Genomic DNA, 22475 nt, shown 5'->3' on the forward strand with positions numbered 1-22475 from the left:
CATCAATCTTTCTGATGGCTCACCATATGAGACCTTACATGCTTTCATCAGCAAAACTATGGCACCCTTCTTTAAGAGTTATGTCAAAGAAAGTGGTAGAGCTGACAGGTAAATAAAAAATTATAATCTTCCTATTCTAAAAGGGACCAAGACAAAGTTTTAGTAATAGAAGAGACATAATATTTTTTGTGGATATAGAGGATTTTGTGAGTTTCATAACAGGTTACATAAAACGAAATATGTTTTTAGGGATGGAGACAAAATGGCACCATCAGTGGAAAAAAAGATAGCAGAGTTGGAGATGGGATTACTCCACTTGCAACAGAATATTGATATTCCTGAAATCACTCTGCCTGTCCATCCTCTGGTTGCTACTGTTATTAAAAGGTATCTAAAATAGTAACTAAAATAAAGGAATTCTTGAAATCTATACTATATACATTAAATTGGACTGTTGGTATATGATATCTACAAAAAAGTCATTTCATATAAATTGTATTTATGTTGCTGATGATGAAATGCCAATTTTTAAAAATTCTCTGTCGCTTAGTTAATCATTTATCAATAAAAAAAATAATAATGTACAATTTATTTTTTTAAATGTAGATAAAAATATTAACACATAAAAAAAGCTTGAAAAACATTTTGAAGTTTCTCAGTTGATAAAAAAAAAATTTTTTCGTGTAAATTTTCTCAAAACTGATAGATTAAATTGAATTTTTTCGATTATTTAATCAAAAACTCTTAAAATCGGTATACATGAAAGTTTGATGATGAATATCTTTTGAACGCTTAATTTAATCGCCAAAACATATGATACCATTTTTATAGAGCAGTTAATTTGCTACAAAAATTTCTATTGCGCATTCAATAATAGCCATTTCTTGTCGAGTTATAAAATTCATAAACAAAAGTGACATTTGACTTAAAATAATCAATCTTAAATCTTCAATATTAGTGAAATGGTGAGGTTTACGGAAAAAACATAAGATACCTTTTTTGTAGAGCATTAAATTTCCTACAAAATTCTTAAAAATTTTTTTCTGTACGACCAATTAATGATGAGGAATGAATTTTTTTCTATTGGACTGAGAAAAAAATGAAAAACTGCGACGCGGAGGATCTTCCTATTAAAATTAAGAGTTCATATTTGGTGAGAATTTTTTTAAGGTGCCTAGTAACCCATTTTTCCGTATTAATTGTAAAAAAAAAAATAGTTGATTTTTTTGACCCACCCTAGTTCCCACGGCCAAAACATCTATACAGAAATATTATTATATTTCTTTGATAGATTTATACACTGTGATAATTATATGTTTTTGTTTAATTACTTCAGCAGTGTGAATAAGTTGGATATTTATAAGTGTGACAAATAAGTTATGATTCTTATCAAGTTATGTATTTGTATGAAGGTGTTTGAAGAGGAAGCGCTTACATGGGAGGAGAAACTGAACCGCATCAACGCGCTGTTCGACGTGTGGATCGATGTGCAGCGCCGCTGGGTCTACCTCGAGGGCATCTTCAGCGGCTCCGCAGACATCAAGACATTGCTGCCTGTTGAGACTAGCCGCTTTCAGAGTATTAGGTAAATACGTATATCTTAATAATATAAATTTAAATTACCTTGCCTAGAATTTTCTTTTTTTTTTTCTTTTACCTGGTCTTAAAATGATGTAGCTATTACCCTGTTTCTGTCTTGTATATCACCATTTTTATTGTTATTATAAAAAGGAATATCACGGTACTTGCAATAACACACTTTAATTAAAGTACATTATGAGGTTTTAAGGAAATGGAATTCTTACCACGATTGGTCTTTTTGGACCAGGAAAGTTTTTATAAAAAATCAGTTACAATGAAAACGATTGATTTTTAGTTCCGAGTTCCTGGGCCTGATGAAGAAGGTGAGCAAGTCTCCAATGGTGATGGACGTGCTGAACATCCCCGGAGTGCAGCGCTCGCTGGAGCGCCTTGCGGACCTGCTCGGCAAGATACAGAAGGCGCTCGGAGAGTACCTCGAGCGAGAGAGGAGCAGTTTCCCGCGGTATGATCATTGTAGTACTGTAGTTAAGTCGTAGGTTATGTAGTACGATTGCTCTGTTGCCATTGTGTCGATGCATTTGAACGATACGTTGATTGTGACGTCATATGAAGGTTTCCAACTGTGTAGTTTCGCTCGATCTATTTACCAAAAAGTATGTACCGCAAGTGTCTAGACTATTAAGCCTCCTCACCACTAATATCTCTAGTCAAATCTCTATTCATCCTAATGACATTCTTTTAATAGACAGAACGACGCCACATAATGATCCTTAAAAGAGACTAAAATGTAGCCCGCATTTTTTAATTTTATACTCTCAGACAATTGACCACTTTTTAAATAATTGATGACTTTAGTTTCTACTTCGTGGGTGACGAGGACTTGCTGGAGATAATCGGCAACAGCAAGAACATCGCCAGGCTACAGAAGCACTTCAAGAAGATGTTCGCCGGCGTCGCCGCCATTATACTTAATGAAGATAACACCATTATAAATGGTATTGCATCTCGAGAAGGCGAAGAGGTATGTTATCACGTCGATATTCCGGATAATTAGATAATTTCTTCGCCACTTGTCTATGAATACTTCAAGGTTAACTCCGAAGGTCTGAAACGCCCTCCTTTTAAAATACCAAGGCTTCAAAACAGATTTCCATTGCGGCCTAAAACATTATGTTAATTTTCTAGGTATATTTTACATCGCCGGTGTCGATGATATGATATGTGATATGATATATGATATGATATATGATCGACGATCGAGAACCCAAAGATTAACTCGTGGTTGTCGTTGGTGGAGCGCGAGATGCGCGTCACTCTCGCCTGCCGTCTCAAGGATGCAGTGTTCGATATCAAACAGTTCAAAGATGGCAATGTCGACCCTCAGAAGTTTATTGAATGGTGCGATAAATATCAGGTAAAAGATAAGTGATGATAAATCCAAGTAATAAGACGATTATCGAGAAGTCTATAACACAAATTTATTACAATAAAATTTCATCCCCTAGGCTCAAATAGTGGTGCTCGCCGCTCAAATCTTGTGGTCGGAGGATGTGGAGAATGCACTAGCTAACGGCGGCGGCGACGGCCTCAAGCAGGTGCTGACTCATGTCGAGGACATGCTCAACATCCTCGCTGACTCCGTGCTGCAGGAACAGCCGCCGCTCAGAAGAAGGAAGCTTGAACATCTGGTGAGCAACATTAATGCGTTTTTCCACTGCTGAAATACATGTAGAGAAACATTTCTCTGTTTTTAAGATGTCGGGACAAGAAAATTTTTTTTTTTTAGAATTTAATATGGTATTCGTTAATGTGTACATTGTTACTGTTTTTGACAGATCAACGAGTTCGTACACAAGCGCACAGTGACGCGACGTCTGATCGCGTCTGATGTCACCAGCGCGCGCTCCTTCGAGTGGCTCTGTGAGATGAGGTTCTACTTCGACCACAGGAACAATGATGTAAGTTACACTCATTCCAAATATTATGTGTTTTTCAATTATTGTAATATGATACAAAAATTGTTATAATTCTAAAATCAAAAGCGACTTATTGCTTGGCTGAAGGTTCTTTTCTCTGTTTTAGTTTTATATTTTTCTTTAATGATATTAACTATCATATTGTGTACAGGTATTACAACAGCTGACTATCCACATGGCAAATGCAAAGTTCTTGTACGGGTTCGAGTACCTTGGTGTGCAGGACCGCCTGGTCCAGACGCCACTTACAGACCGCTGTTATCTCACCATGACCCAAGCATTAGAGGCACGACTCGGAGGATCACCATTTGGTAAATATGTCACCTATAATAAAAATAAAGCAAAAATAATGACATCAATGTGGTAAATACCTCTATTATATAAGGAACATCAAAATAGGTGACTTTTATTTGGAAGACAAAATGTACATATATACGTAAATTACGTCTAAGGATGAAAGAAAAAATATGTATATCACTAGTTTTTTGTGCTATTATTTACTGTTTCATATATACAATACACAATGTGACTGATTCTTAAGAAAGTCATAAAGACTAGGCCATGAGATCAGGTCATGTAGAACTTACTAACTAGAATTTTTTAATAATTTATAGTTACTGGAATAAATTTGTGTATGTTTTAGGCCCTGCTGGCACTGGTAAGACGGAATCCGTGAAGGCGCTGGGCAATCAGCTCGGCCGGTTTGTGTTAGTGTTCAACTGCAATGAGACATTCGATTTCCAAGCCATGGGAAGAATCTTCGTCGGTCTTTTCCAGGTAATTACGTCAATTTTATTATATTCATAAACTATTTATTTTTGTCATATAATTTTGTAGACTTGATTAACTTTTTATTGTTTTTGGTCAGGTTGGTGCTTGGGGATGCTTTGATGAGTTCAATCGTCTAGAGGAGAGAATGTTGTCGGCCGTGTCACAACAGGTTCAGACCATTCAGGAAGCATTGAAGAGCCATCAAGAAGGTGATAACACGGGTATGGAAATTGTTAAATTGTTGTACAAATGTCCATTATTCTACCCACTTAAAAAAACAAACTTTTAGTTTCACTTAATGCTGGATTGTTCTGGGAACTAAGAAAACAAGATATTTTATTTATAATGAACTAATAAAATTTATCCTAAAATTAAATTGTCTTCCAGCTAAATCCATAACAGTGGAACTGGTTGGTAAACAAGTGCGTGTAAGTCAAGACATGGCGATTTTCATAACTATGAACCCGGGGTACGCGGGTCGCTCCAACCTTCCCGACAACCTGAAGAAGCTGTTCCGCAGCCTCGCCATGACCACGCCTGATAGACAGCTCATCGCCGAGGTGATGCTGTTCAGCCAGGGCTTCAGGACTGCCGAGAAGCTAGCCTGCAAAATTGTACCATTCTTCAAGTGAGTCTAGTTACCGTCGTTATCGAGAGATTCCCTCACTTTTCTATAGTTTCGGTGATAGTTGAACTTTATTTTCCTCTATTGTAATACAAAAATAAATATATAATTTTAATTTACTTGTAGATTGTGCGACGAGCAGTTGTCGAATCAATCTCATTACGACTTCGGCCTGCGAGCTCTGAAGTCAGTGCTGGTGTCTGCGGGCAATGTCAAACGTGACCGCATACAGAAGATAAAGGTATCTTAACTAAAGTATTTTTATAAAAACAAAATATTTATAAAAACATGTACGAAAACAGTATTTCTTTCTTTTTTTCCTAATAGTTTTCTAAAAATATGTATTATGATTATTTAAAAAAAAGGTAAATAGTAAAAATACGAAATTAAATATATTTCAAGAAATCTAATAATGTTAAATTAATGTTACATAATTCAATTTATAATGGCTGTAAAACAAACATGTTTTATGTATTTGTAGGAGAATCTAATAGAACGTGGTACTGAAGTACCAGATGAGGCATCCATTGCTGAATCTCTACCGGAACAAGATATTTTGATACAATCAGTGTGCGAGACAATGGTGCCCAAGTTGGTTGCAGAAGACATACCCTTGCTCTTCTCATTGTTAAATGATGTATTCCCTAATGTTGGATACACGAGAGCTGAAATGACTGGTAAATAATTTATAATTCTAGATTTATGTTAATTTTTTTTAAGAGTTCAATATTTGTATTGGGGGTTGGTTATTTATAAATTGAGAACAATTAACATTGTCCATTCCCTTTGTATTTTTATTTTCTAGTGTTGACTATGAATTATAGATACATTACTTTTTTAAATTAAATTTCGTTTTTAATACAAATTAGGTTTGAAGAATGAAATCCGTGCGGTTTGCGCTGAAGAGTTTTTGGTTTGCGGTGAAGGTGATGAACAAGGATCGACTTGGATGGACAAGGTATATTCATATTAAATATTTAATTGTTTATTTAACAAAATGGTGATTAGGAGGTTTAAGGTTTTAATTTAATTTGTCTTAGTTAAAGGAATCGTGTCATCAGACATCAAATTTCACAAGTCTTGTTTTGCTACATGATTACCATTACAGGCACATATTTAAGTTTTTTTTTTTTTTTTTTTTTTTTTTTTTTTTTTTTTTTTTGTTGACGCGGGGAATGCATTTACGCACTTCGCCGTCCGTGCTGCGGGGGCAGCAGGGACGGTTTCGTGTGGGACTCGCCGGCCGCAGAAGGCGACCGGAATACCCACTAAACCCCGCGGTGTTCTCCTTCGCCTGACCGGGCCGTGGCATCTACGTTAGTTTATCCACGACCCGGCTAGGGGAGCCCCTTGGTAGGGGCTCGACACGTGTAGGGAGGGGCTGTTTTTAACACCCCCTCCCATCACCCTATGATGCCCTCCCTCGGAACACAGGAGAGAGGGCATCCGCCACATTCGGCGCAGCAGGCCCCCCGGCCTGCCGCGCGTGGCCACCTCAAGTTGGTTGAAGGGCCGCGGCGTACCTCGTACGCCGGCGGCCCCTCGCTGGGGCCCTGCGGGGCGGCAGCGTTTCGCTGGCGCGTTCCCGTTCCCGCAGGGCTTCTCTCTTGGCCGCCATCACCTCGCGTGCAAACGAGGCGATGGCGGCCCAGCTCTGCTCGCTGCCGGCCATCGATCTAACGACGGCCGGCAGCGACAGATCGCGTCCTATTGCGCCAGTGAGTGTGGCGCGTTGAGCGTCCCAGGCCGTGCACACGGCGAGCGTATGCTCGGCCGTGTCCACGGCGCCGGTCGCGCAATGTCGGCAACCGGGATCCGACTCAATTCCCACAACTTCACACAGGTAACGGCCAAAACAGCCGTGCCCTGTGAGAAGCTGCGTCAGGAAGTAAGTCGGCTCCCGGTGCTTCGCCTCCACCCACTGGCGCAGGACAGGGCGGACAGCCTCGACGAGCCGCCTGCTCACCGAGGTGTCCGCCAACCTCTCCTCCCATCGCCGGAAGAGATCGTCACGTCCTTCCTTCCTCCAGCGTACGATCTCTTCCGGGAGGGGTTCTACACCTCTTTGTCGCATCAGGGCCCCTCTCCGGTAAACCTCCGCCAGGACCCCGGCTTCGAGGTCCCAAGGGAGGCTCCCGGAGATGAGGCACGCCGCCTCGTACGAGACGGTGCGATACGCTCTGGAGGCCCGCTGAGCCATGGTCCGCTGTGCACGTCGCAACAGGACCATGTTATCCTTGCTCAGGGGCCTCGACGCCCAAATGGGCGCTCCGTAGAGCGCCTTAGAGCGCACCACACCGTCGTATAGGCGGCGGCATACACCGCCCGCCCCCCCACAGTTGGGGAGCAGCCTGGCGAGCATTCCCGCATACTTCACCAGCTTTGGTGCAAGTATCCGGAAATGCTCACCGAACCCCCATCGGCTGTCGAGGACGAGACCAAGATATTTCATAGTCCCCCCGACAGCAATGGGGGTGCCGCTCACAACGATGGAATAGCCGCGGGGGGGCTTAGTCCGAGGCCCATGGAAGAACATGGCCTCGGACTTCTCGAGGGCCACGTTGAGGCCCAGGGCCCTGATGCGGCGCACCACGTGGGCCGTGCCCGCAGTTGCGAGCACGCCCGCGTCCCGGAACGTTGGGCCCCGCGCGGTGACCAGGGTGTCGTCGGCATAACAAAGAACTTCGACACCCCGGAGATTGGCACCGCGCAGAACCCAATCGTATCCGATGTTCCACAGGAGCGGCCCGAGGACCGACCCCTGTGGAACACCGCACGTCATGTCCCTGCGCACTACCTGGTCTCGGGCCGGATAAAATATGGCCCGGTCGACGAAGTAGTCCGCAAGGACTCGCCTGAGGTACCCCGGGACGCGGTGGTACCTCAGCGCCTCCGCGATTGTCGGCCAGGGGATCGTGTTGAAGGCGTTCGCAATGTCCAGCGACACCGCCAACAACACTCCCCCGTGGCCGACAACCTCCTCGACCCTGTCCCTGAGTCGGGTGATGGCGTCAATGGTGGACCGCCCGCGACGGAAGCCGAACTGGCCGCCGCTCAAATTGGGCCCAACCGCCTCCATGTGCGCGACGAGACGCGCAGCGAGCACTCGCTCGAACAGCTTGCACGCCTCGTCGAGCAACACGATGGGGCGGTAGGCTGACGGCGAGTCGGCCGGGCGCCCGGGCTTCCGGAGAAGCACGAGCTTACCCGTCTTCCACCGCCGCGGGACTCTTCCGGACGCCAAGCACTCCGACAACAGGGACAGCGTCTCCTCCTGAAGGACCGGCACGACTTGGGCGAGGGCGCGCCCAGGGACGCCGTCTGGGCCCGGAGCGCGGTTCTTCAGCCTTAGCTTCAGAATCGCGGCTCCGAGCTCGGCCTCAGATACGGGCGGGATTTCCTCGCCCGATACGGCCGGTCCCTCAGGATCCGGCGCCGCCATCCTCGGCGGCACCCACTCCTCCCTTGCCGGGAAGAGGGAGCTGACCACCTGCTCTGTGAGGAGCGGGTCGAGAGACCTGGTTAGCGGGGGGGCCCATGGTCGGAGCTTTTGGCTCACGATCTTATATGGGCGCCCCCACGGATCACGGTTCAGGCTCTCGAGCCACTCCTTCCAGGCTTCCTCCTTGGCGGCCTTTATGGCCGAGGTCAGCGCCGCACGAGCGGCCCGGTACGCGGCGAGCAGCAGCGCCTCTTGGTCGAGGTCCCTCCTACTTCTTCTGCGGCTGCGGGTGTACGTGCGGCGTGCCACCTGACAAGCCGTACGAAGACCGGCCAGGTGAGGTCTCCACCAGTACACCCGCGTTCGCGGGAGGGCCGGACCTGCGCGTCGCATCGCCGCGTCGCAGACGCGAGTCAGTGCTCCAGCTAGTCGCTCGCACCTCGCGTCTGCGTCCAGGCCGTTCAACGTGCCATTGGCGCCCCACCTCTCCACAATGGCCGCCTCCTTGGCCAGCTCCGGGTCCAGGGTGGACACCTTCCACCGTGGGCCCTCTCCCGGCAAGGGACGGTCCGGCGTTACAGCCGAAGCGTCCGCGGGGGTGGAGACCATGTCGAACCGGATATACCGATGATCCGACAGAGTCTCCACCCCCTCCTCCACTCTCCACCTCCTCGTGCGGCGAGCCAGTGCGGGGCTAGCGAATGAAAGATCCACGATAGACCCGCCCTGACTGCGCACGCACGTCTGGGCCGCCCCCCTATTCAGGAGGACGAGCCCCGTGGACACCGCCCAGTCCGCCAGTGTCTCCCCCCTGAGGTCTGTCACCGGAGAACCCCATGCACTCGATTTGGCGTTGAAGTCTCCAGCGACCACCACAGGGGTGGGGTGTGCATCGGCCACAAGAGCGCCGACTTCGGCGAGCATCCGCTCGAAGTCGGCAAAACTCCTGCTCGGCGCGAAGTACACCCCGATCACTGCAATGCCGCCCAGCGACGCAAGAACCCAACCGCGACCCTTTGTTATACTTTTGAAGGGTGTGGGGCCCGTGCGTCTCCAGGCGACGATAGCCACCGAGTCGTCGCGATCGCCCGCCCAATCATCGCGGTCGCGGACGTAGTACGGCTCGGCGACTATGACTACGTCGATCTTCCACTGCGCCGCGGTCTGTATCAATAAATCTTGAGCCGCGACGCAGTGGTTGACGTTCGCCTGCAGGATCGAGACACTGGGGGCCATTATTACTGGGCGGTGTCCATCGCCTCCGTGTCAGCGGCTGCTGTAGACGACGAGGCGGGGGGTCCCTGATTGCCCCCGCCTGTCTTTTTCTTGCCGCCTCTATTGGGGGGCCGGTTCATCGCTGGGCACTTCTTGTGACCCAGACGATGACCGGCCTCCACGCCCTAGGACGCACAAATTGCGCAGGAGGGCTCCTCCTTGCACGACGCGGCCTTGTGGCCCGGCTGGCCACATCGGAAGCACAGCGCGCTGCGGTCGACGCCGCAGTCGCACTGCACCCCCAAATGGCCGGGGACCAGGCAGCGGTAGCAGCGCTGCGGCCGCGCCTCCAGGAGGGTTGCCCTCACCGTCGACCAGCCGACCGTGAACCGGCCAGCGTCGACGATCTTTTTGGCCGCCAGGACAGGGCATTTCACCCACACGGTGCCCTGGCGGCCAGGTGGGCGATTTATAACGCCCACCTTTACACCTTCGGGAGGGCAACCCCCCAACTTCGCCACTTGCGCCGCCACCGCCTGGCTGGTGGCCGCATCGCCCAGACCGGAGATGCGTATCTCAGCGCAGAGCTCCGGCCGGGAGACGCGGGCCACGTCACCGATGGTCGCCCGCAGCTTGGCCGCCAGTTCATCGGCCTTTTGGCCCTTGTCGGCGCCAGCCACCTCCAAGACTCGGCCGCCGGTTCTCGCCGTGCGGAACCGGAGCCCCTCTATGCCCAAGGCCGAGAGGTCGACAGACTTCTCGGCCCTGTCCAAGACGGCCTCGTAGGTCGTCATGGACCCCTCGGGTAATGTTACGACGACTGCTGCCGTTTTAGGGGCACGCAGTCGCCGTCGGGGGGCCCTCTTCCTCTTCTTCTTGGAGGCGGCGGGCGCCGCGGGGGCCGTTGCCGCCTGCTTAGGGGCCTTCGCCTTCCGCGTCACCACGTTCCAGGCCTCCTCAGGTTGGGACTGGGGAGCGGGGGGCGCCGGCTCTGGCTTGCGGGCGGCCTCGGCCTCGCGGGCAGCCAGGCTCTTCTTGCCCTTCCCCTTACCCTTTTTCGCCGCCGCGGCATACGTCGCAGCGGGGACTGGGGTCGGGGCGGGCACCGGCTCTACGGCCGGGGCGGGCACTGGCTCTACGGCCGGGGCGGGGGCAGCGCGCTTTGCCTCGCGACGAGTGCTGGTCGCTCCTGCGGTGGCAGCGGCGGCGGCGGCAATATGTGCGTCCGCAGCCAGCGGAGGGCGCAGCCTCGGCTCGGGCAGCAGGCGGTCGCCAATTCCCGCGATCCGGGAGTCTACCATAAATAAGATCTCCTCCCGGGTCATCTGCGGGGGGGCAGCCGCCTGCCGCTTTACCGCCTCCAGCTCCGGCCTCATAGCGGCCAGCTCGGCCTGCAGGTGAGCGACCTCCTGCGACTCAGTGCGGGACCGAAGCGCTCGCACCGCGTCGCCGATGGTCGACACCGCCTCGCGGACGCTGGCGATGTGCTGGCACTTCATCTTGGCCGATTTCTTGGCGACGCTGGCAATTACGTCCAGCGCCGCCTCGACCGTGCCAGCGAGGTCCTCAGCGGAGTGCTCGCCGGACGCCACCTCTCCCGGACCTTCGGGCATCGCCGCCCTGGCCCGGGCTCGCAGCACCCGGCTCCTCTCCGCGACCTGCGCCGCCAGCTCCGCCTCCGCCTGCAGCTCTATCTCCCGCTCCCGTTGAGCGTTGAGCTCCGCCTTTGCTCGGGCCAGGCCGGCGTACTCCCCCGTTGTTACGGGGCGTCCGCGGCCTCTCTTTTGCGGCGCCGTTGTTCTGGCGCCTGCCGATCCCTCCTCCGGCGTCAGCGATCGCTTTCGCCAAAATCGGCTGGGTGGGGAGCGCGATCTCGAGCGCATGCCCTCACCCCCGATTGCCTCTAATGAGGCGCAGCTGCCGCTGTCCGTATCGGACAGCTGCCTCCTCTCCAGGACCATGGGCGAGTCGCACCGAGAGAGCGACACCCGCAACTCCCGGACGGCCACACCCGCGGCCCTGTTCCCGCCTTCAACTGCTTCCACATCGTTGTGCGTCTCTTCTGTCCTTTGTGCCTTGCCATAGTCGTCGTTTGTGTTTTTGTTTTGGTTTTCCATATATAGATCCCACGAGTGTGGGGGAAAGGAAACTCCAGCCAGGCAGAGCCCCCTGTACCCAGACCGGGCGTATATACTGCGGAGGGCCGCCGGTATCCGCAGGTTTTAACGACTTCGCTGTCGGGTTTTTATTGACTGATCCTTGTCTTGGGCCGGCCAATTAAGGCAAGCCCCCTGTCCCGGCGACGCCGCTAGACATGATCAACTGACACGTCTGACCGGGACAGGTTGCCCGACGTTGTCCCGAAGGACATCCCCCTGAGTGCGGGTTAGCACACCCAGGGGAACCGCCGCGCCGCGGAATACTCCCGCCGAAACTACGTCCGAAGACCGCTGTCCAACAGGACCGACAATGGGGAGAACACCGCTCCCAAGCCGACTAAGCCGGCGACGACGCCGGTCTGCACCAGTTCACCAGTCGACTCTGAAAACAGAGCCAAACCGTGCACTGAGCAGACCCGGCAACTCGCGGGGCGCTCTTAAAAGAGCGCCTCGCCGCGGACCTTGAAGGTCCGCCATCCCACGACCCCTCCATGGGTCAGCTGGCCGGATATTGGTCAGCGGCAGATGACTTCCCTCCCCCCGTAGAGGAAAAGGAACCCATCTGCCGCCGTCCAGGGTGCACCGGACCAACCGCTTCCATTCCCCCAGGACTTGTCCCAGAGCAATCCAAGCGGCGGCCCAACGTGGAGGTTTCCGACCCTAGCACCCCGCACATATTTAAGTTATCATATATCATATCAAGGTGATGGTGACCGGCCATAATATTTATTAATACTTATATTAACTCATTAACGACAACTAATTTTTATAATATATTTTTGCTTATCATCGCGAGAAACTATGCTCTCTATTGTATTTAAAACAAGGATTAGCATACAATGATATGTTCTAAATCGTTGAAAATATTAACAGTTTTTGATACAATAATTGTATAGTTTGTTGAGGCACGGTTATACATGATATCGTGTATGAGTGTGAATGAATATGCGTTTCCATGCTAACCCGCTAACGGCACTAGAGGAGGAACGCGTCGTCGCGCGCGCAGCACAGCACATGGATAGAGAAGGTCAGTGCTCACCGCCCATCGCCCACCGTCATCGCCGTTGGGGAACATGCAATGTGTTGCCATGGGAAAAATAAAAAAAAATTATGCATGAAGATTTTGTATCACCACTTGTGTGATAAAAAGTAGATATAAACGAGACATGTCATTCTGTCGTAGTCTTTCTCTTCCTGTCCTCCTCTCTATCTTTCTCTCCCTCCCCAACATCTCTCGCTTTCTCTCTTTATCTTTAAAATTCCACGAACTTTGCTTCCATAGCAAAAAAATTCCTTTTGAAATATTTTTCCCAGTGAAACATTAAAGTGTATGTCAGAAGAAATGTGATGAAAATCTTTTTTTTTACTAACTAGCGCGCTGCAGATTTTTCTACGGGTGCTTGTTCCAGTTTTTGTTTTCTTACAGTCTTCTTGTTTAATCTGCAGTTACATTTTATATCACAAAATTATCTACGCTTTGCAACTCGTTTATTGGGCAGTAACATTTTTTACGGAGATAGTATACTTTACACACATTGCTTTGCTATCATTGTTACTTTGGCTTACCGTACAGTTCCTCTTTCATTGGTTAAAAAGTACACATTTTTCAACTTTACTCAGACTTCATTCATAATATCTGCATACAAACATCAAAAGAAGACTATACTAAAGATCTAGTTTCTATTCTTAATTAAGGTGTATATAAATATTTTTTATGTGATGTTATAATAATGTTTAATACCGACTTAATACATTAACCTTTTACTAATAATAACTACATAATATTAATACAGTTATTAATTATTTAAATAAAAATACTTAATGCTTATTTTTCAGCCATATGATGCCTATTTATTGTTTTTTTTTTTGCTTACTTTATTTTTGTTCGTGTGTTTCGGTAGTGAAAATCCACGGCAATTCAGCGCATTCATGTCGTGATAAATCTATTTCTGTTTTCAAGTGTCTATGTTTTAATGATCTCTATTTCCTTTTTAATTTTACTAGCACACGTTTGGTTTCATTTAGCGCCACATTGGAAAAGCTTTTATGTGTTTTTCTTTTCGTTAGCTTGGTATTTGTTAACTGTTGCACATATTCACTCTCTCTCTCTCTCTCTCTCTCTCTTATTTAGCACTTTGTTTGTTGAAGTTCTAAAGAAATTGATATCAATTTTATGGGACTACAGGTGCTGCAGTTATACCAGATCTGTAAACTGAACCACGGTCTGATGATGGTCGGTCCATCTGGCAGCGGAAAGTCCACCGCATGGCGTGTATTACTAAAAGCACTCGAAAGGTAAATGTTGACCATAAATTTATATTTCTCAAAGTTATGAACATTTCAATACACGAACGATCCATAACATGTTTTCATTCCAACTCTATGTGTTTATGTACACGTCGATTTCTTTACAGATTCGAAGGTGTGGAAGGCGTGGCTCACGTAATCGATCCTAAAGCAATGTCAAAGGAGACCCTGTATGGTGTACTAGATCCCAATACGCGTGAATGGACCGACGGATTGTTCACACATATCTTAAGGTAAGTTTATGAAGAGATAAAACTACAAAATATAAAGATTATGCCATTTTGTTTTAAGTTTGATGAATGCGTATAAATGAAAAGCAGTCAATATTATTGTTTTTATAAACTTTGTTTCAAATCTCAGGAAAATAATCGATAACGTCCGCGGCGAGATTAACAAGCGACAATGGATAATATTCGATGGTGATGTGGATCCCGAGTGGGTGGAGAACCTCAACTCCGTGCTGGATGATAACAAGCTGCTCACATTGCCCAACGGAGAGCGTCTGTCGTTGCCGCCCAATGTGCGCGTCATGTTCGAGGTGAGGAAACGAAAAAAAATCTACTAGTATATTTGGAAGAAAGAAAGAAAGAAAAAACATTTATTGTCACACAAAAAAAAAAAAGACATATATATATATATATATATATATATATATATATATATATATATATATATGAAATCAAAAAAGAAAAAACACATTTAACACTAGCTTTTAACAGCCACGTTAGCGCGGAATTAAAAGAACTTGATTAGTAGCCTATGTGTTCTTTCAGACTACTTTATAGATTAATGCTCATTTTCAGCAAGATCCGTTTAGTAGTTTTGGAAATACCTAATCATCCATCCATCTAAATATTTCCATTTATAATATTAGTAAGATTTGATTTGAGATTGAAGATTTTTCCAGCAATTTGGTACTAAAATAATTTATTCCATCTAGGTGCAAGATCTTAAATACGCAACGCTCGCTACAGTATCACGTTGCGGTATGGTTTGGTTCTCTCAAGACGTGCTCATAACTGAGATGATATTCGAGAATTATTTGTTGAGGTAATACACTAAAATGATAATAGTTATAAATAATTGTTGATAGTTCTTTGTCTTCATATGTATATTTTTTCTAGGTTGAGAAATATTCCATTGGAGGATGGTGAGGAAGACTCGTTCAGCATCGTAATGGCAGCTCCGACCTCTGGAGGTGATCAGAATGCCACAGAAAATATACTATCACCTGGTTTACAGGTAATTATAACTTGAAATTTATTTAGTAAGTACTGTTTTACTTAGTTACAATGCTTATAAAAAATAATAGTGGTGCAAGTAGCATTTTCACAAATAGACAATGTTTATACTATTTTAAAATTAATGTTATTTTAATAGGGGAACACGTTTTAAGTTATTTTTAGTCGACTTTAAAAATAAGGAGGTTATCAAATCGATTTTATTTATTTTTTTCAGACTCAACGTGACGTAGCCGCGATCCTACAACCGTTGTTCTACGGCGACGGCCTCGTGGTGAAGTGCCTCGAACGTGCAGCTACTCTCGACCATATAATGGACTTCACACGTCACCGCGCGTTATCCTCCTTACACTCGATGCTTAACCGCGGCGTGCGGAATATACTCGCGTACAACAGACAGCATCCCGACTTCCCTGTTACTAACGATCAGCTAGAAGCATACGTGCCTAAGTGGCTGGTCTATTCGCTGCTGTGGTCCTTCGCGGGTGACGCTAAACTTAAGGTAATTTTACATTTCTAGTCTTGATTAACATATAGCTACTAGCTGTCGCCCGCGACTTCGTCTGCGCGGAATTTAAAAAAAACTAAATATGTAGCCTATATGTTCTTCCAGACTGTCTTATATGTATACCAAATTTCATTAAGATCCATTGAGCCTTTCTGGAGATACCTTCAAACAAACATAATTATCCATCCACCCATCTAAATTTTTTAAATTTGTTCTGTCATTAGAACCTTCTCGTGATAATGAAAACACAACAAAAAAAGTGGATTCATTTTTGTATATATAGATATGGAAAACATATCTTTCATGTTAATGATGTATCTACAAAACCCTGAGTGACATTTTATTTTTCAGGACCGAAACGAATTAGGTGATTTTATAAGATCAGCGAGCACAATGGTGCTGCCTAACTGTGGTGCTAATCAACACATTATTGACTTTGAGGTTAGTTTTAGATTACATGTTTTAAAACTTATGCTACTACGCTATTGGTTTATTTCACGCTTAATCCATTGTAACCCTGAGTAAAGGCATTCAAAAGTTTCCGAATCTAGTTAGTTCTTAAACCGGACTAGGTTTAAGATGTTTGTCTATGAGATGTTTATAAAAATAATTTGTAATAGGTGTCAATAACCGGGGAATGGGTGCCGTGGTCAGCTAAGGTGCCTCAGATCGAGGTAGAGACCCACAAGGTGGCGGCGCCCGACGTGGTGGTGCCCACGTTGGACACGGTGCGCCATGAAGCCTTGCTGTACACGTGGCTCGCGGAACATAAACCCTTGGGTAAATGTAGCTTTTGAAACTATAGCTTAAAAATTTTCACACTCTTATGTCTGTTTTAAATTTCATGATGTTTAAAAACCTTTCAATTACATACTGAAAGTGTATGTGATTCAGTAATAAGTATTTTTTACAGAGTAAGTACATTATATTTTCCATTGTCTTGGTGAAATTCCATCCATTCAGACATCCATACAAATTATTAAGATTTATATGTGAGTATTACATAACAATGTCTTTCCACCGCCGATCCGTACAAACCACCGTTCCACGTTCTCTTCAGATGTGGTCTAATATTATCTTGGTTTAGTGCTGTGCGGTCCGCCGGGTTCCGGTAAGACGATGACGTTATTCTCTGCGCTCCGAGCACTCCCCGACATGGAAGTGGTCGGCCTCAACTTCTCCTCCGCCACCACGCCGGAGCTGCTCCTCAAGACCTTCGACCATTACTGCGAGTACAGGAAGACGCCCAACGGTGTTGTGTTGGCTCCCGTACAGGTATGATGATTACAGCTGCACCCAGTGTCTATAATTGGTCACTAAGGATTTCCTTGCTTTATAGTGTACGATATCTACCCTAAGGCTCTTCCTTAGTGACCACTTAATTAGTTCTGTATTGAGTAGGTCATTTGATATGAGAAACTTGCATAGAACAAAATTTTGTAATATGAAAGTATTTTAAATCTCTATGGAAGTAACAAGATTCCAAAAAAAATTGAATAGACGTACTTATTCATTTTTAATTGGTTTTATAATGCTTTATTTACATCTATAAAGTTATTTAAAATATAACTTGTACTAAACTTTTGTATCTATCTTTCAGCTTGGTAAATGGCTAGTGCTGTTCTGCGACGAAATCAATCTACCTGACATGGACCAGTATGGCACACAGCGAGTTATCTCTTTCTTACGTCAACTGCTTGAGCACAAGGGCTTCTTCAGAGCATCAGGTGAAATCTTTTTCTAACTAATTAATTAAGAACGGCTTAATTCACGTGTGATCGTCCGGTGACGGCACAGACTAGTTTCGGACCTGTCGGGGGTCCATCTTCAGGGCGAGTGTTTATTTTGAGGACTTATCGGTCGCTTCGCGTCGTGTACTGGAACTAGTCGGTTTTAATTAATTATGTCTGACGAAAGTTTAAACTCTTTAACTGTTACAAGATTCTTATAAAATTGCAAAGTGTATGAAAATTCGAACAAATTACGTTAAGTGAATTTTCTAAAATTATTACATTGCATGTATTTCCAACATGTCTTAAAGTAGTATACAATTCTGATGTTCCACTGTCATAATATATTTATTACAACAATATTGTCATCGTTCTTAAAAAAACGTACTCAATAATAATAATTGTGTGCAGATCATTCGTGGGTGCACTTGGAGCGCATTCAGTTTGTGGGCGCGTGTAATCCGCCAACAGACCCGGGCCGCAAGCCGCTCTCACATCGTCTGCTCAGACATGTGCCCGTCATATATGTTGACTATCCTGGTGAAACGTCCCTCGAACAGGTATTTATTAATTATTGCTTATTATAATTTCTATACGTCCATTATGTCCCATATCGCTACAGAAGTAACGTAACTTGATCATAATTTATAATATTAAAAATAAGGGTTAACAATGATTACATAAAGAACAAAGTTTGCTGTATTTTTGTTTAATTTTTATAAGTAATGTGGTCTACGGAAGAAAATTAGTATTAAGTCATTATTTGCAATAAATTTAAGCTCTCTAATTTTTATTCGTTTTCAAAATCTTATTTATCAATGTTGTTCCTATTCGGCATCATCCGTATGAAATTCCATTCATTTTAAAATACAAAAGTCAAAAGTCAAATACTCAAAATGTCAAGCCTTCGGCATTTTTGCTTCTATGCATTCTAGCTTTCTTCTTTTTTTTTAATTTACTCCATAAGTTTAATGACGTGAAAATATATAGCCTAAAGCCTATGCCGTGAGTGCTAAGACCCTGCGGTACGAAGAAGTGTGTGATAACACATTTTTTAATCTTTAACATAGAATGTATCCTTAGTACAAAAAACATTTTTTTTGTACTAAGGATACATTCTATGTTAAAGATTAAAAAATGTGTTATCATAGCGTTTCAATAAACGATGTATAATTGTTGTGTTAGATCTACGGTACGTTCACGCGCGCCATGCTGCGCATGCAGCCGTCACTGCGCGGGTACGCGGAGCCGCTGACGCAGGCCATGGTGCATCTCTACCTGGCATCACAGGAGCGCTTCACGCAGGACATGCAGCCGCACTATGTCTACACACCCAGAGAGATGACGCGCTGGGTGCGCGGCATATGTGAGGCCATCAGGTATATACATACATACATATTTATAAATAAGTAGCTTTTGCCAGCGAATGGTTAAGTAAAGATTACATACCAGTACAAAGGGATCAACTTCGAGAATATGTCAAAGCTCGTCTAAAGGTAATATTACAAATAATTCTTTTAATATGTTCTATTTATCGTTTATTTTTTGCTTATTATTATGTTTAAACCGAGGAGGTTAGATAACATCCGATCAGATGATCCGTTGGCAAAAAGTCAAACTAAATTACGATAGCTCACTAGCGCCCTCCTGTCCATGAAAGAAATTTCACAAGATCCTTATCATACTGTAATTGTTATTTCAAGTTTTATTTTTTATGCCATTTTATATGTTAATGTAGGTTTTAAATGTTTTGTGACAGAACTAAACGCGATAGAAACGCCTCTCAGCGAGCCAGATATTTTTGTTTGACTATAGTTGTCCTGACGTGTCAAATTAAATACTGGGTACGAACTTAAGTTGGCACGACGGGTTAAAGAATTATCAACGTGTCAACTCAAGATTCTGGCACTATATTAACGTCATTTGGTAGGTGTTCTACGAGGAGGAGCTGGACGTGCCGCTGGTGCTGTTTGATGAGGTGCTGGACCACGTACTGCGCATCGACCGCATCTTCCGCCAGCCGCAGGGTCATTTGCTGTTAATCGGAGTCTCCGGTGCCGGCAAGACCACACTCAGTCGCTTCGTCGCATGGATGAACGGCCTCAGCATCTTCCAAATTAAGGTAAGAACATAATAATTTTCGTCCTCGCTAGTATTTTAAAATATGACGCAATATAATTTTATAATGTGACGAATTATTTTACCGCCTCCGTGTTTTTGAATGATCACTTAAACAATTCCTTAGTGAAGTTTTACACTAAAGGGTAAGCTTAGGGACCTATTTGCTATAAAAAAAGCGGTATTTTAAATTTAAAACAAAAATGGGTTGTCGGTGTGAAAATATAACCGCTTGCAAGTGTAGAAAGGTTTCCATTATCAATAGAACTTAGAAAAAAATCAACATATGTAAATGTTTTTGTAAATACACAATATTAATAAAAAAATATTTTGTTGGTCTATAGGTGCACAACAAATACACTGGTGCAGACTTCGATGAAGACTTACGTTCGGTGCTGCGTCGTGCTGGTTGTCGCGATGAGAAGGTCGCCTTCATACTGGACGAGTCTAATGTACTGGATAGCGGCTTTTTGGAGCGTATGAATACGTTACTGGCCAACGGAGAGGTAAACATACAACTATCGTAATTATTAAAAAGTTAAATTATTGTGTTGATTTTTTTTATTTAATAAATTTAATCTTTGCCTAATTTACTTGTATGTGTTAAGATTTAAAGTGAGTAATTTTAATTGTAGCGGCGTATGTGTAGCTACATATGGTTTGGAAAAAAACTAAAAGTGTTGAGGCGTTTGAGGATTTGGAACTTTGAAATAAAACCAACGTATCGTCTTCCGTATTTGAAATGTATTCTCGTTTTTGATACAATGATCTAGGATAGGATAATTAGCCAATAGGCGACGCTTACGTATATTGGTTTCACACTTTCATTGGATATCACGATGTCACGGGAAACTAGCACTTAAGTCCTAAACATTAATGTAATATTGGGTTTGAATTTGTAGAAATTGTTTGTATTCAGGTGCCCGGTCTATTCGAGGGTGATGAGTTCGCAGCGCTGATGACTCAATGCAAGGAAGGTGCGCAGAGGGAGGGACTTATGTTGGATTCTAACGATGAATTATATAAATGGTAATTAAAAATTAATCTTACACTTACGTTATTAATTAAAATTTGTACCTTTTTTCTTATACAAACAATCCGAAGAAATGATAGACAAGAGATGTTGTTATTGTGTAGGTTCACCGGACAAGTGATACGAAACTTGCATGTGGTGTTCACAATGAACCCATCTTCGGAGGGGCTGAAGGATCGAGCGGCCACCTCGCCTGCGCTGTTCAACAGATGTGTGCTCAACTGGTTCGGAGATTGGAGCGATGGGGCACTATTCCAGGTACTTTTAACATTGTACGAGTATCTTTGTTGAATTTATATTTTTGGTCAGTAAATATTTCACTAAGTGAGTCCCTTAGTGAATATCAATACAGAGACTATTTAAGTAATTTTTAAACTTTTGAGTTCTGCTTTTATTGTTTTAGTTTTGTATAGAAAATATATACGATTTCCTTCTTCTAATGCCTCTATGTTACGAAATATTTGTTCAAACTGGCAATAGTGAGCCATTCCCAGATGTTTCTTAAGTCTTATTTTCCAACACTTCTTAGGAATCATTATAATCGTTGAGTAATCAGTTGAGATGTTGATACGTGTTACTATTACACCTGCTGCTATTGCTCTTAATTTAACTACTTAATTTTATATCAACACTGGTATCACTTTGAATCGAACTATTTACTTCTGTGGTTGCATTAGCATTTTCACTCACTTCTTCAAGTCCGCGCATGTCCACAGCTGCCTGGGAAGGTTGAAGTTCTGTTGATTGAGAAGCTGAAGGTGGGTGTGATACAGTTAACTCAGACAAATGCGATGAACCTGGTATTGAATCGTCTGTTGATATATTTACGTCTTTAGATGGCTCTTTTTCTTGCTCTGTTTCAACAGTCTTTTTAGAATTTTTAGGTTCTGGGGTAAAATATTTTTTCATCAGTCATAAGTCACAAGTCATTTTAATCAGTATAAGTAAAAAAATTTGTTTATTTTGCAATAAAAAAAAGAGACAAGTGAGATCAAAAATGCTTCCACTCCATGAAGGTGATAAAAACCAATTTCAGTCTCGTATAATGTCTAGCATTGAAAATCAAAAAGAGTATAATGAGTTGTTAAGTAGATTGGAAAGTATTGCAAGTCCGAAAATATACTATCACACTGACTGTAGGATTCAGTTTAATAATAAAATATCTTCATTGGCGAAAATATCTGTTAAAAGTGATTGGCATCATTATCGAGAGTACCACCAAGAATCTTTCAATGAAATTTGTAGCATCATAGAAGAAGATATTATCAACAATGGCCGCTGTCATCAGTATATAATTCCATTTACATGAATTATATACTGATTCATTGGAGAGAATATATGCAGAGAATTCCATTGAAATGGATACTACTTTTACTACTACTAATAATGAAGGTCTGGGGTTCACGGGCTCTTGCTCTATAATAACTTGTAATTTTATTAATATATTTTTAATTAAATTTTTGAGTATTATTTATTTGGTTTTTTTTGTAATCTGTTATTGAGGGATCGCGATAGACCTATCTCGCCATCTCACTCGCACCCACCATACATATACTGTCTCGCGCTCGCTCCTACAGCGACCCTACATCATTGTCTGGCAAGGGGTTGGAACTATCAAAAATGTCTGGCTGATGAGGAAACATCATCTAATTATTACCTAAGTATTATATATAAAAATCAGCTTTTATACTATAACATAAGTAGAATTATAATTTCATGAACATTAGGGGTGTCTGGCAAGGGGTTGCCACGATGTTAAGTGTCTGGCAATCAATAACGTGATTTTTAATAATATTCTGAAGGTAATA

At 44.3% G+C, this 22475-nt stretch overlaps 1 pseudogene; it reads left to right on the forward strand.

Moving 5' to 3' along the window:
- The first annotated feature begins 1379 nt into the window (after positions 1-1379).
- Positions 1380-20958, forward strand: LOC123723110 (annotated as a pseudogene).
- Positions 20959-22475: the final 1517 nt, after the last annotated feature.

Source organism: Papilio machaon, chromosome W (genome assembly GCF_912999745.1).
Source record: "Papilio machaon chromosome W, ilPapMach1.1, whole genome shotgun sequence".
Lineage (NCBI taxonomy): Eukaryota > Metazoa > Arthropoda > Insecta > Lepidoptera > Papilionidae > Papilio > Papilio machaon.